The sequence below is a fragment of the Oncorhynchus mykiss genome, chromosome 18, assembly GCF_057628025.1.
Source record: "Oncorhynchus mykiss isolate SJ-2025 chromosome 18, ASM5762802v1, whole genome shotgun sequence".
NCBI classification, from domain to species: Eukaryota; Metazoa; Chordata; class Actinopteri; order Salmoniformes; family Salmonidae; genus Oncorhynchus; species Oncorhynchus mykiss.
The window spans coordinates 21,847,620-21,862,500 of record NC_143039.1 but is presented as its reverse complement, the minus strand read 5'-3'; the positions used below and the strand labels follow the sequence as shown (position 1 = coordinate 21,862,500).

The 14,881-nt window shown below is 41.1% G+C and overlaps 1 protein-coding gene across 2 annotated transcripts in view; it reads right to left on the bottom strand.

Annotated features, from left to right (window-relative positions):
* Positions 1 to 14,881, bottom strand: part of LOC110495483 (interleukin-1 receptor accessory protein-like 1) — a 385,189-nt gene that overhangs the window by 188,742 nt on the left and 181,566 nt on the right. The window lies entirely within an intron of this gene.

Sequence of the window (14,881 nt, the reverse complement as noted above, 5' to 3'; positions counted from 1 at the left end):
AACTCAAACATCCCTAGATTGGCTGGTGCTTGAGGGGAGTTTATCAATACCGTGGCACAAACTCAAACGTCCCTTGGCTGGTGCTTGAGGGGAGTTTATCAATACCGTGACGCAAACTCAAACGTCCTGCATGTTCCAAAGAGTGATTTTGCTTCTGATGTTCAAAACAGGTTTGTTGTATTACCAGACTTGGTAGCCACCTGTCTACGGCACAATTTGCACCGAACATTGTTCTGCTTTTTGTTGGACTTCAAAAAGCCAAACCACTTCCAAATGACTGAAACAGTTGAACCCTTTTTATCAATCATTTCTTCGTTGGAAGCTGCTCCTTCTCCATGGCTATCACTGCCACTGTTTTCACCTACATCACTCATAGTGGCAACTACATCACTTGAGGTGCTAAGTGGTTTTTAGTGGGCGTATACCTCTCCACGTTCCTATTGTCACTTCTTCACACGTTCCTGCTGCGTCAGAGGTGAAATGGACTGCTGGACCTAATTATTCTATATCGACATTATTAAAAATGAATCTAAATGTTTTTATATCGTTATTGAGGGAAGTAATTACCTCAATAATTATTGATATTGATTTATCGCCCAGCCCTACCCAGTCATTCATTCCAAATGTTCCATTGCTATACTTGCTGGCAACATTCTTATCCCTTGCTTGCTAGCTAGCCAACTACGGCTAACTTATAGTCACGTCAAATAGTAAAGCCAAAACAACAGCAAAGTAGCTGCATTTGCATTTGTTTAAGCTGTTTTCTGGTGACATTTATTTGGATGACATTCATAACAATGAGCTGATGATGCACGATTTCACCTGGCATAGAAAATGTGCTCTCATCAGGACACTTTTGTTCAGAGGAGCTAGCCAACAACACAGCTAACACAATCACTTCAAACTGAAGCTGGAAAGACTGCAAACTAGCTGCATTTCATTTAGTTTTCCCTTTTTTCCATTGACATTTCCTAGTATATATTCATAAAACTTATGGCAGCTGATTCATGATTTCTGGCTGAGAAAAGCTGTCTGTCTGTTTCGCCCTGACTCCCGACACGTTCATTACAATGGGACAGCTGGAGATCGAGATTTAGCTGGAGATCGAGATTTAGCAAACGTCTGAGAGACAGACAGCAAGGTTAATACAAATCTTCGCTATTGAAAACTAAATCTTAATCTAAAAGAAATGGGGGATAATGTCTAGATGCTTTTTATAGTGGAGATCATGTTTATAAATTGACTGGCTGGGCTGATGAGATAGTGGATTGCGCAGTGATATGGAACAGAGTAAATAGGCATTTCAACGTCATAGCTTTAGCCGGTGGTAGCTTGTGGAATAGACACCGGCTGGAATGCGGTTTTAAACAATCAGCATCCAGGATTAGACCCACCAGTGGTATAAATAGGGAAAAGGGCGCCATTTCAGATGCGACCCAGATTCTCTACATCCAGACTGATTGGCTGTGTGACTATATGTCATTAAGGAGTGAGACATTTAAAACCAAATCATTTTGCCATGATTTAATGATATCTATATATAACTCTATACTGTACATTATAGTCCAGATACTTAGCAGTGAGATAGAGGGCTGGTGTATTAGACATCTCTCCCAGTGTCGTCCATGTCCCTTACATCTAGATGCAGCGGCGCCCCCCGGGAGATAGAGGCTCATTTATTTAAAACAGTGTTCCACCTCATCACCATATAGGAACAGCTAATGGTACATATATATATATATATATATATATATATATATATATATATATATATAAATATATAAAAGGAAATCAGCTTTGGAAGCTAGCTTGAAGACATTCTCTAGTACAAACATGTCTCATTAAAATATGTAAAAGAAAATAGTGACATTTAACCATTGCAGTTATACGTCACCTGATCTGACATATTAGTCATATATGTCATATGATATGGTTACGTATTACCGAGATAACACATAGGCCTCTCCTGGGTTTTTACACCGTGCTCCAAACTGACAAGATTTCCATTGAGCAAAAGAGGTGCATGTTATTGAAGCATCGCCTGTCCGCCACATAGCTAATGTATGTGTTAGTTTGATCAAAGAGGGCCTGTGGACTACTGATGATAGGTGGGGTACAGTTACACTAGCAGACTGGTAAAACACCATCAGGACTGTGTGTGTGTGTGTGTGTGTGTGTGTGTGTGTGTGTGTGTGTGTGTGTGTGTGTGTGTGTGTGTGTGTGCTTGGGGGGAGGATAACTATCCTCGCCATAGCCCCGGGGATGAGGAAACTCTTTTTAAATGATTGAATGGTAAATCTGACCTGATATAGTGAGTTATTCTGTCTGTACTCCATTCTGTCTGTAGTGAATGGTAAATCTTAACTGATATAGTGAGTTATTCTGTCTGTACTCCAGTCTGTCTGTAGTGAATGGTAAATCTGAACTGATATAGTGAGTTATTCTGTCTGTACTCCAGTCTGTCTGTAGTGAATGGTAAATCTGAACTGATATAGTGAGTTGTTCTGTCTGTAGTGAATGGTAAATCTGAACTGACATAGTGAGTTATTCTGTCTGTACTCCATTCTGTCTGTAGTGAATGGTAAATATGAACTGATATATTGAACCATTCTGTCTGTAGTGAATGGTAAATATGAACTGATATAGTGAGTTGTTCTGTCTGTAGTCCATTCTGTCTGTAGTGAATGGTAAATCTGAACTGATATATTGAACCATTCTGTCTGTAGTGAATGGTAAATCTGAACTGATATATTGAACCATTCTGTCTGTAGTGAATGGTAAATCTGACCTGATATAGTGAGTTATTCTGTCTGTACTCCATTCTGTCTGTAGTGAATGGTAAATCTGAACTGATATAGTGAGTTATTCTGTCTGTACTCCATTCTGTCTGTAGTGAATGGTAAATCTGAACTGATATAGTGAGTTATTCTGTCTGTAGTCCATTCTGTCTGTAGTGAATGGTAAATCTGAACTGATATATTGAACCATTCTGTCTGTAGTGAATGGTAAATCTTAACTGATATATTGAACCATTCTGTCTGTAGTGAATGGTAAATCTGAACTGATATATTGAACCATTCTGTCTGTAGTGAATGGTAAATCTGACCTGATATAGTGAGTTATTCTGTCTGTACTCCATTCTGTCTGTAGTGAATGGTAAATCTGAACTGATATAGTGAGTTATTCTGTCTGTACTCCATTCTGTCTGTAGTGAATGGTAAATCTGAACTGATATAGTGAGTTATTCTGTCTGTACTCCATTATGTCTGTAGTGAATGGTAAATCTGAACTGATATATTGAACCATTCTGTCTGTAGTGAATGGTAAATCTGAACTGATATATTGAACCATTCTGTCTGTAGTGAATGGTAAATCTGACCTGATATAGTGAGTTATTCTGTCTGTAGTGAATGGTAAATCTGACCTGATATAGTGAGTTATTCTGTCTGTAGTCCATTCTGTCTGTAGTGAATGGTAAATCTGAACTGATATAGTGAGTTATTCTGTCTGTAGTCCATTCTGTCTGTAGTGAAAGGTAAATCTGAACTGATATAGTGAGTTATTCTGTCTGTACTCCATTCTGTCTGTAGTGAATGGTAAATCTGAACTGATATATTGAACCATTCTGTCTGTAGTGAATGGTAAATCTGAACTGATATATTGAACCATTCTGTCTGTAGTGAATGGTAAATATGAACTGATATATTGAACCATTCTGTCTGTAGTGAATGGTAAATATGAACTGATATATTGAACCATTCTGTCTGTAGTGAATGGTAAATATGAACTGATATATTGAACCATTCTGTCTGTAGTGAATGGTAAATATGAACTGATATATTGAGCCATTCTGTCTGTTGTGAATGGTAAATATGAACTGATATATTGAGCCATTCTGTCTGTAGTGAATGGTAAATATGAACTGATATATTGAACCAATCTGTCTGTAGTGAATGGTAAATATGAACTGACATAGTGATTTATTCTGTCTGTAGTGAATGGTAAATATGAACTGATATATTGAACCATTCTGTCTGTAGTGAATGGTAAATATGAACTGACATAGTGATTTATTCTGTCTGTAGTGAATGGTAAATATGAACTGATATATTGAACCATTCTGTCTGTAGTGAAAGGTAAATCTGAACTGACATAGTGATTTATTCTGTCTGTAGTGAATGGTAAATCTGAACTGATATATTGAACCATTCTGTCTGTAGTGAATGGTAAATATGAACTGATATATTGAACCATTCTGTCTGTAGTGAATGGTAAATATGAACTGATATATTGAACCATTCTGTCTGTAGTGAATGGTAAATATGAACTGATATATTGAACCATTCTGTCTGTAGTGAATGGTAAATATGAACTGATATATTGAACCATTCTGTCTGTAGTGAATGGTAAATCTGAACTGATATAGTGAGTTATTCTGTCTGTACTCCATTATGTCTGTAGTGAATGGTAAATCTGAACTGATATATTGAACCATTCTGTCTGTAGTGAATGGTAAATATGAACTGATATATTGAGCCATTCTGTCTGTAGTGAATGGTAAATATGAACTGATATATTGAACCATTCTGTCTGTAGTGAATGGTAAATATGAACTGATATATTGAACCATTCTGTCTGTAGTGAATGGTAAATATGAACTGATATATTGAGCCATTCTGTCTGTAGTGAATGGTAAATATGAACTGATATATTGAACCATTCTGTCTGTAGTGAAAGCAGTAGCGAGTGATGAATGGACAGGGCTAACCGTGTCAACTGAAAAGGAGTGCGTGCTTGAAAACATGGAGTGAGGTTACACAAAGTACAGCAATTTGTTCTAAAATATGCTGAAAATAACTCCACAGGTGAAGAGATGAGAGGAGAGATCTTGTAGAGGAAAAAGTAGGGGTCTACAATATATAGAGAGATTGAAGAGGTCCTCTCAGGGCAAGGTTCCATTCGCAGCACGTCAGCGTAAACCAATCAAGGAGAAGTTTGAGGCAGCGAGCCACGGGTCCATTTCCCCTCTGTCACATACAGTCCAGTAATGCCTTTATGAAAATGAGTGCTGGCTGCACATGACAAATCACTGTAATTAATCACATGGCCATCCATCACAGGTAAGAACCCTCTCTTCCTCTGAGAAGCAGTGTACTTGAAGCTGAGTGCGTAAGACAAGTATACTCCTGTCCTCCCCTCTATCTCACCATAATTCCATTCCGTCCCCTTACTTCACCCACCTACCCTTATCCTTCTCCCTCCACCTCATTACATGGAATATCACAGAAAAAAAGCGTACTAATTCAGCCCAGTCAAATGGCAGATTCGGTTACTCTGTTGCCAGGACGACGGGAAGATAAGTGACATGTGATGAAAGTTCCTCTGAGCTGTGTGCTGTGCTGTTCTGTGCTATTCTGTTCTGATCTGATCTGTTCTGTGAGGAGGAACAGTTTAGGGCCTGTCATGCCAATAGTCCCCCGGCCAATCAGCCTTGTTTGCAAAGCGAGGATAGAAATAACGTAATTTAGGCTGTAATGATCTCCAAAAGTATAATCATTAGGTCATCACACCCTTGATATAGCAACGGACGCTAATAGTTTATCCAATCCATTGGGACGTAGAGGCGGACACTATTTGGCCGGGGGACATTATTTGGCATGACAGGCCCATAGCACTTTTCTTCTGCTTGTTCTGAACATGTGATGTAATGGTACTGCTACATCACATCTATTGTAGCTCTGATGATCCAGTGTCTCTCTGATGGACTGGATTAAAAATGTCAGATAATAAAACAGGATAACTCTGGTTTTAGAGATAATACCAGCCTTGATCTACCCTCTGACTTGCAAAGTGTATTCACACATAGAACATTCCATTAGTGCACACACACCTACACACACACACCTACACCTACACACACACACATTTCTTTTGCTTCTTGGCTTTTGTCAATCCTTAACTTTCCCTTAAAACGTATGGTAGTGTGGGGTACTTCAAAGTCTAATAAGCGGACCATCTCTGCGAATAATCTCCCAAATGAAGAGTTCTAATGGAGAAGTACAGAGAAAAGATAAAGCCCCAATGAATAGCACTTTTCTACCACCTTTAAATAAGGGAGAAAAGTACTAACATATCAAACATGTTCTCACAAAGAGACATCATTTCTCCTGCAGCCAAATTCTTCAGGTTCCTTTTCCCCGTGCTGCTTTGGACAGTCTAATTATACTCTATCAATTAGAACGGCCCTTATTAATCACCCTCCTTCATATGCTAATGAGTCAACTTCACAGAGCCAAGACAAGAGGAGAGACCTCTGTTCTGTTATGGCTGCCCATTCAGCAGAGCCTAGTCGCTGGCCTGCATCCCAAATGTGTGCCCTATGGGCCCTGGTCAAAAGAAGTGCACTACATAGGGAATAGGGTGACATTTGGGATGCACCCACTGAGAGAACAGCCAGTGGAATGGAACCATACAGCAGAGTTTCAGAGCTATAGATCCACAAATTCCTGTTCTTACTTGCTGTGGTAAATCCTTTCGGAGGTATTGTATGTCTAATGAAATGATGCAGGAGTCTGTAGGATGGGACAAGGTTATTTAGATGGTGCTCTCTCTGGACCTTAGATGGTGCTATCTCTGGACCTTAGATGGTGCTATCTCTGGACCTTAGATGGTGCTATCTCTGGACCTTAGATGGTGCTATCTCTGGACCTAGGACTACACGTTTCCTGTTGAAGGAACTGATTGGGCACTCAGCTGTTAAATCAGCTGGAACATCCAAGGGAGGAGATAGGCATTATAAACTTGGTTTTCTACTAGCCTGTTTCTTTGAACCTGGGGGCATTTGGAGTATTGTCATTCTCTACTTAAGCCTTTTCCTTTGTCAACGGTAGACCTAGTATTAGCATCACTTTATTGTGCTTTATTAGAAAATAAAAAAGCAAGATCACCACTGCCATCGGTCTCTAGTCATTAGCTAAACATGCAGACCATTTGTTTCCCTCTGTGCAGCACAAGAAGACACTATAACAGCCAATTGAGTAGGCGGTTCATTATCCACCCTTTATTGTGCGGTTTTCACTCCACCGGATCAAACGGCACACCTTGTAAAACAATCATAAAATTTCATTTAGGAATAATGTCTATTTTTAATAGTTCCACCAACGGCTGAAGACATCACTATGTTTAAAGAGGTCCTCAAGACAGTCCAATGGAGCGTGATCTTTCATACTCTTCTCTGGCTATAACAGGCCAGTTGACCATTGATACAGAGAACAGGGACAAAGGTTGGGGGGGGAGAGAAGAGATGGACTGCAGTAGTCTGATCATAATAGACCCAGAGGAATGGCTAGTATTCTACAGAAATGAAAGGAATTACATTTACACTCTTTGTGAGAATGATTGAGATCCTTGTAAAAGAAGTACATTATACAAGATATAGGCCTATGAATATCGATACCGTAGATATTAGACTCATCTCAAATCAAATCAAATACAACCTTACAGTGAAATGCTTACTTACAAGCCCTTAACCAACAATGCTTTAATAAGTGATAAGTAAAAAACAGATCAGTAAAAAAATTGAAAATAATTCAACAGCAGCAGCAAAATAACAAGCAAGGCTATTTACAGGGGGTACAGGTACAGAGTCAATGTGCAGGGGCACCGGTTAGTCGTCACGACTGTTGTAGGGGTTGGGTCCCAAAGACCAGCTTATTGATACACACATACATTGATGTAGGTGATCATACCACTAGGGAGTGATCACATGTATGGAATCAGCTGTGCCCTTAGGTGGGGTGCAGAACTTACTCAGAAACATGCATGCTATGTTCCCGTTGTCAACTTCTGTCTGCAATTGCATTAATAAATGAATGATTGATTTACTTAAAGATATTGTTTGATTGCTGATTTCACCAATAAGCAGATGATTGACAAGGAACAAGGAACCAACCCCATCACTGTCTTAGTGTGTTTGGACCATGGTAGTTTGTTGGTGATGTGGACACCAAGGAACTTGATGCTCTCAACCTGTTGCACTACAGCCCTGTCAATGAGAATGGGGATCACATTGAGGGAGAGGTCTTGATCACATTGAGGGAGAGGTTGTTGTCCTGGCGCCATACGGCCAGGTCTCTGACGACCTCCCTATAGGCTGTGTCATCATTGTCGGTGATCAGGCCTACCACTGTTGTGTCATTGGCAAACTTGATGATGGTGTTGGAGTCGTGCCTGGCCGTGCATGAGCGAACAGCGAGTACAGAAGGGGACTGAGCACGCACCCATGAGGGGCCCCTATGTTGAGGATTAGAGTGCCGGATGTGTCGTTCCCTACCCTTATCAACCGGGGGCGGCCCGTCAGGAAGTCCAGGATCCAGTTGCAGAGGGAGGTGTTTAGTCCCAGGGTCCTTAGCTTAGTGATGAGCTTTGAGGGCACTATGGTGTTGAACGCTGAGCTGTAGTCAATGAATAGCATTCTCACATAGGTCCTTTTGTCTAGGTGGCAAAGGGCAGTGTTGAGTTCAATAGAGATCTGTGGATCTGTTGGGGCGTTATGCAAATTGGAGTGGGTCTAGTGTTTCTGGGATAATGGTGTTGATGTGAGTATACAGAGTACACATCCTGTTAATCCATCTGACCCTGTGGCCTTGTGAATGTTCACCTGTTTAAAGGTCTTACTCACATCAGCTAAGAAGAGTGTGATCACACAGTTGTCCGGAACAGCTGGTGCTCTCATGCATGTTTCAGTGTTACTTGTCTTGAAGCGAGCATAGAAGTAATTTAGGTCATCTGGTAGGTTCGTGCCACTGGGCAGCTCACGGCTGTGCTTCCCTTTGTAGTCTGTAATAGTTTGCAAGCCCTGCCACATCGGACGAGCGTCGGAGCCGGTGTAGTACGATTCAAAGTTAGTCCTGTATTGATGCTTTGCCTGTTTGATGGTTTGTCAGAGGGTATAGCAGGATTTATTATAAGCTTCCAGATTAGATTCCTGCTCATTGAAAGCAGCAGCTTTACCCTTTAGCTCAGTGCGGATGTTGCCTGTAATACATGGTTTCTGGTTGGGGTATGTACGTATGGTCACTGTTTGGATGACGCCATCGATGCACTTATTGATGAAACCAGTGACTGATGTGGTGTACTCCTCAATGGCATCAGAAGAATCCCGGAACATATTCCAGTCTGTGCTAGCAAAACAGTCCTGTAGCTTAGCATCTGCTTCATCTGACCACTTTCTTACTGACAGAGTCACTGGTGCTTCCTGCTTTAGTTTTTGCTTTTAAGCAGGATTCAGGAGAATATTATTATGGTCAGATTTGCCAAATGGAGGGCGAGGGAGAGCCTTGTCTCTGTGTGTAGAGTAAAGGTGGTCTAGAGTTTTTTCCCTCTGGTTGCACATTTAACATGCTGTAGATAAGGTAGAACGGATATGAATATTTCCGGCATTAGACTGCAACTCCTCCCCCTTTGGCAGTTCTATCTTGATGGAAAATGTTATAGTTGGGTATGGAAATCTCAGAATTTTTTGGTGGCCTTCCTGAGCCAGGATTCAGACACCCATTTGAAACTGCCTATTTCTCAGGCACAGAAACTAGAATATGCATATAATAGTCAGATTAGGATAGAAAACACTCAAAAGTTTCCAAAACTGTCAAAATATTGTCTGTGAGTATAACAGAACTGATATTGCAGGCGAAAACCTGAGGAAAATCAAACCAGGTTTATTTTTCCTGAAAGCTCTCTGTTCCATTGGATGCCTTGCCTCCATTTAAAGGGATATCAACCAGATTCCTTTTCCTGTGGCTTCCTCAAGGTGTCAACAGTCTTTAGACATAGTTTCAGGCTTTTATTTTGAAAAATGAGCGAGAAAGATAATGTCGCATCAGTGGATAACTGGGTGTTCGCAGAGTTTTGCTTGCGCAACAGAGTGGGGCAGCCATTGTCTCTCCCTCTCCTATTGAAAAAGCGACAGTCCCGGTTGATATATTATCGATTATATATTTTAAAAACAACCTGAGGATTGTTTATAAAAAACGTTTGACATGTTTCTGCGGACATTACGGATACTATTTGGAATTTTCGTCTGCGATGTCGTGACCGCTCGAGCCTGTGGATTTCTGAACATAACGCGCCAAACAAATGGAGGTATTTTGGATATAAAAATAATCTTTATGGAACAAAAGGAACATTTATTGTGTAACTGAGAGTCTCGTGAGTGCAAACATCCGAAGATCATCAAAGGTAAGCTATTTCATCTATTGCTTTTCTGACATTCGTGACCAATCTACTTGGCTGCTTGCTGTTTGTAATATTTTGTCTACTGAGAGGGATGTTCTTACATAAACGCTTGTTATGCTTTCGCCGAAAAGCTGTATTGAAATCTGACACGCCAGGTGGATTAACAACAAGCTAAACTGTGTTTTGCTATATTGCACTTGTGATTTCATGAAAATTAAATATTTTTAGTAATTTAATTTGAATTTGGCGCGCTGCAATTCAGCGGGTGTTGATGAAAATGATCCCGCTAAAGGGATGGGTGCGTCAAGAAGTTAAAGTCCCCGGCCACTAGGAGTGCCGCCCCTGGAAGAGCGTTTTCCTGTTTGCTTATGACTGTAGATCTCCAGATCACACCGGGTCCAACACAACTACAACGACACAACAACATCACGGCAACATAGCCCCCCCGTTAGAGGAAATAGCCTTGTTTATATGTAGAACTGGTGAGACTGGTCTTTTATGAAATAGCCAATGGGCTTGTTGTCATTCAATGTTTTATTATTGTAATGAAAGGTCTAACGGATGTATGTGTCTAAACTAATGTCCTATGTGTCATTTAAAGGTCATTTTGCTTCAAGGACTGAGTTAGCTACAGCACATACACACAGTGGATAAAACATTAGAGACAGCTTCCTAATATTGAGTTGCCTCAATTCGTTGGTGCATGGACTCTACAAGGTGTTGAAAGCGTTCCACAGGGATGCTGGCCCATGTTGACTTCAACACTTCCCACAGTTGTGTTAAGTTGGCTGGATGTCCATTGGGTGGGGGACCATTCTTGATACACACGGGAAACTGTTGAGACTGAAAAACCCAGCAGCGTTGCGGTTCTTAACACACTCAAACGGGTGCGCCTGGCACCTAGTACTATACTCTGTTCAAAGGCACTTAAATGTTTTGTCTTGCCCATTCCCCTCTGAATCACACACAGACACAATCCATGTCTCAATTCTCTCAAGGCTTAAAAATCCTTCTTTAACCTGTCTCCCCTGCTTCATCTACACTGATTGAAGTGGATATAACAAGTGACATCAATAAGGGATCATAGCGTTCACCTGGATTCACCTGTTCAGTCTATGTCATGGAATGTTTTGTACTCTCAGCGTTTGTCTTTATTACAGGAAGTAATTTATGTATGCATGTCTATATACATGTACCGTACATGATGTGTGTAGGTGGGCCATGTTCTTTCCTCTGCCCTCTATATGTGGGCGAAAGTGTGTAATTATTATTCACGAGAGAGAGAGAGAGAGAGAGAGAGAGAGAGAGAGAGAGAGAGAGAGAGAGAGAGAGAGAGAAAGAGAGAGAGAGAGAGAGAGAAAGAGAGAGGAGAGAGAGAGAGAGAGAGAGAGAGAGAAAGAGAGAGAGAGAGAGAGAGAGAGAGAAAGAGAGAGAGAGAGAGAGAGAGAGAGAGAGAGAGAGAGAGAGAAAGAGAGAGAGAGAAAGAGAGAGAGAGAGAGAGAGAGAGAAAGAGAGAGAGAGAGAGAGAGAGAGAGAGAGAGAGAGAGAGAGAGAGAGAGAGAGAGAAAGAGAGAGAGAGAGAGAGAGAGAGAAAGAGAGAGAGAGAGAGAGAGAGAGAGAGAGAAAGAGAGAGAGAGAGAGAAGAGAGAGAGAGAGAGAGAGAGAAAGAGAGAGAGAGAAAGAGAGAGAGAGAGAGAGAGAGAGAGAGAGAGAGAAAGAGAGAGAGAGAGAGAGAGAAAGAGAGAGAGAGAGAGAGAGAGAGAGAAAGAGAGACAGAGAGAGAGAGAGAGAAAGAGAGAGAGAGAGAGAGAGAGAGAGAGAGAGAGAGAGAGAGAGAGAAAGAGAGAGAGAGAAAGAGAGAGAGAGAGAGAGAGAGAGAGAGAGAGAAAGAGAGAGAGAGAGAGAGAGAAAGAGAGAGAGAGAGAGAGAGAGAGAGAAAGAGAGAGAGAGAGAGAGAGAGAGAAAGAGAGAGGGTCCTCAGATTCCCTCCTGATTTCAGTCAGAAAACAAATTTGCAAACACAAAAGCAGGACGTTTTCTCGCTTAAAGAGATAGTTTTACTAAATGACATATTGGTTTCGGTACCCTGTAAGCAGTCTATAGACAAGGTATGACAGCAATCTATGCTTTGGTTTAGTTTCCCTTTCCACATGCTAATGGTTTAGCATTCGTGGCACAAATCCCATTCAAGTCATGGGAGCGTTATTGTAATTTGTCACTGCATCATGTTAAAACGGTAGCATGTGGATGTGCCAGAGAAACTCAACTGTCATACCTTGTCCATAGACTGCTTACAGGGAAAGGAAACCAATGTGTCATTTTGTATTTTGAGTGAACTATCCCTCATCCAAAAATGCTAAATGTGTCTCTTTGTGAGGGGAAGGGAATTGTCCCAGAGGACGAGGACCGTCTGAGGCAGCAGGGAACATGATTGATGAGTGAAATGGGTCTTCTATGGAGTCTGCCTTTGTCTCTTTAGGGGATAATAAACTGTAATCAGATAGCCGTAAACTGCAAATAGTTTGCTTGACCTCGAGACCACTATGGACGATGGGTGTGATGCATTGACATGTAACAGCTCTTAATATATCTTGCTACAGTGGTTTTCTCTGGTGTTTTCTTTTCAGGGTTCAGCCACGAGGGCAAGACTGAGTAGAGTAGATCTTTTTGTAATCATTGTGTCATTGATTGAATGCACCTGTACTATGGGTTTTCCATCAAGACTGTCCAAGTTGTTACTGCACATCAACGTTAGCGGTGGAGGTGGCGGTGGCGAGCGATCTCTATTCTGTCACACCCCTCCCTCTAAAGATAAGGAACGTTAAGTTCAAGCTTCAATATTTGAACAGTCTTAGTTGAGAAAAAGTGATGAAGTGGCTCTGTGCAAATTCTACTACTTAGCAATTAAGCACGACAGCACAGAGGGATTGAAGCCACAACCCTGACAACAAGGTTCACAACTACTGTCTTAGCAGAACAGGTGTGTTTGGTAGTGACAGCACAACAACAGGTAGTAAGAGATTTACCATTACCATACCATTACCATTACCATACAGTGCCTTGCGAAAGTATTCGGCCCCCTTGAACTTTGCGACCTTTTGGCACATTTCAGGCTTCAAACATAAAGATATAAAACTGTATTTTTTTGTGAAGAATCAACAACAAGTGGGACACAATCATGAAGTGGAACGACATTTATTGGATATTTCAAACTTTTTTAACAAATCAAAAACTGAAAAATTGGGCGTGCAAAATTATTCAGCCCCTTTACTTTCAGTGCAGCAAACTCTCTCCAGAAGTTCAGTGAGGATCTCTGAATGATCCAATGTTGACCTAAATGACTAATGATGATAAATACAATCCACCTGTGTGTAATCAAGTCTCCGTATAAATGCACCTGCACTGTGATAGTCTCAGAGGTCCGTTAAAAGCACAGAGAGCATCATGAAGAACAAGGAACACACCAGGCAGGTCCGAGATACTGTTGTGAAGAAGTTTAAAGCCGGATTTGGATACAAAAAGATTTCCCAAGCTTTAAATATCCCAAGGAGCACTGTCCAAGCGATAATATTGAAATGGAAGGAGTATCAGACCACTGCAAATCTACCAAGACCTGGCCGTCCCTCTAAACTTTCAGCTCATACAAGGATAAAACTGATCAGAGATGCAGCCAAGAGGCCCATGATCACTCTGGATGAACTGCAGAGATCTACAGCTGAGGTGGGAGACTCTGTCCATAGGACAACAATCAGTCGTATATTGCACAAATCTGGCCTTTATGGAAGAGTGGCAAGAAGAAAATAATTTCTTAAAGATATCAATAAAAAGTGTCGGTTAAAGTTTGCCACAAGCCACCTGGGAGACACACCAAACGTGGAAGAAGGTGCTCTGGTCAGATGAAACCAAAAATGAACTTTTTGGCAACAATGCAAAACGTTATGTTTGGCGTAAAAGCAACACACCATCCCCACTGTCAAACATGGTGGTGGCAGCATCATGGTTTGGGCCTGCTTTTCTTCAGCAGGGACAGGGAAGATGGTTAAAATTGATGGGAAGATGAATGGAGCCAAATACAGGACCATTCTGGAAGAAAACCTGATGGAGTCTGCAAAAGACCTGAGACTGGGACGGAGATTTGTCTTCCAACAAGACAATGATCCAAAACATAAAGCAAAATCTACAATGGAATGGTTCAAAAATAAACATATCCAGGTGTTAGAATGGCCAAGTCAAAGTCCAGACCTGAATCCAATCGAGAATCTGTGAAAAGAACTGAAAACCGCTGTTCACAAACGCTCTCCATCCAACCTCACTGAGCTCGAGCTGTTTTGCAAGGAGGAATGGGAAAAAATGTCAGTCTCTCGATGTGCAAAACTGATAGAGACATACCCCAAGCGACTTACAGCTGTAATCGCAGCAAAAGGTGGCGCTACAAAGTATTAACTTAAAGGCGGCTGAATAATTTTGCACGCCCAATTTTTCAGTTTTTGATATGTTAAAAAAGTTTGAAATATCCAATAAATGTCGTTCTACTTCATGATTGTGTCCCACTTGTTGTTGATTCTTCACAAAAAAATACAGTTTTATATCTTTATGTTTGAAGCCTGAAATGTGGCAAAAGGTCGCAAAGTTCAAGGGGGCCGAATAC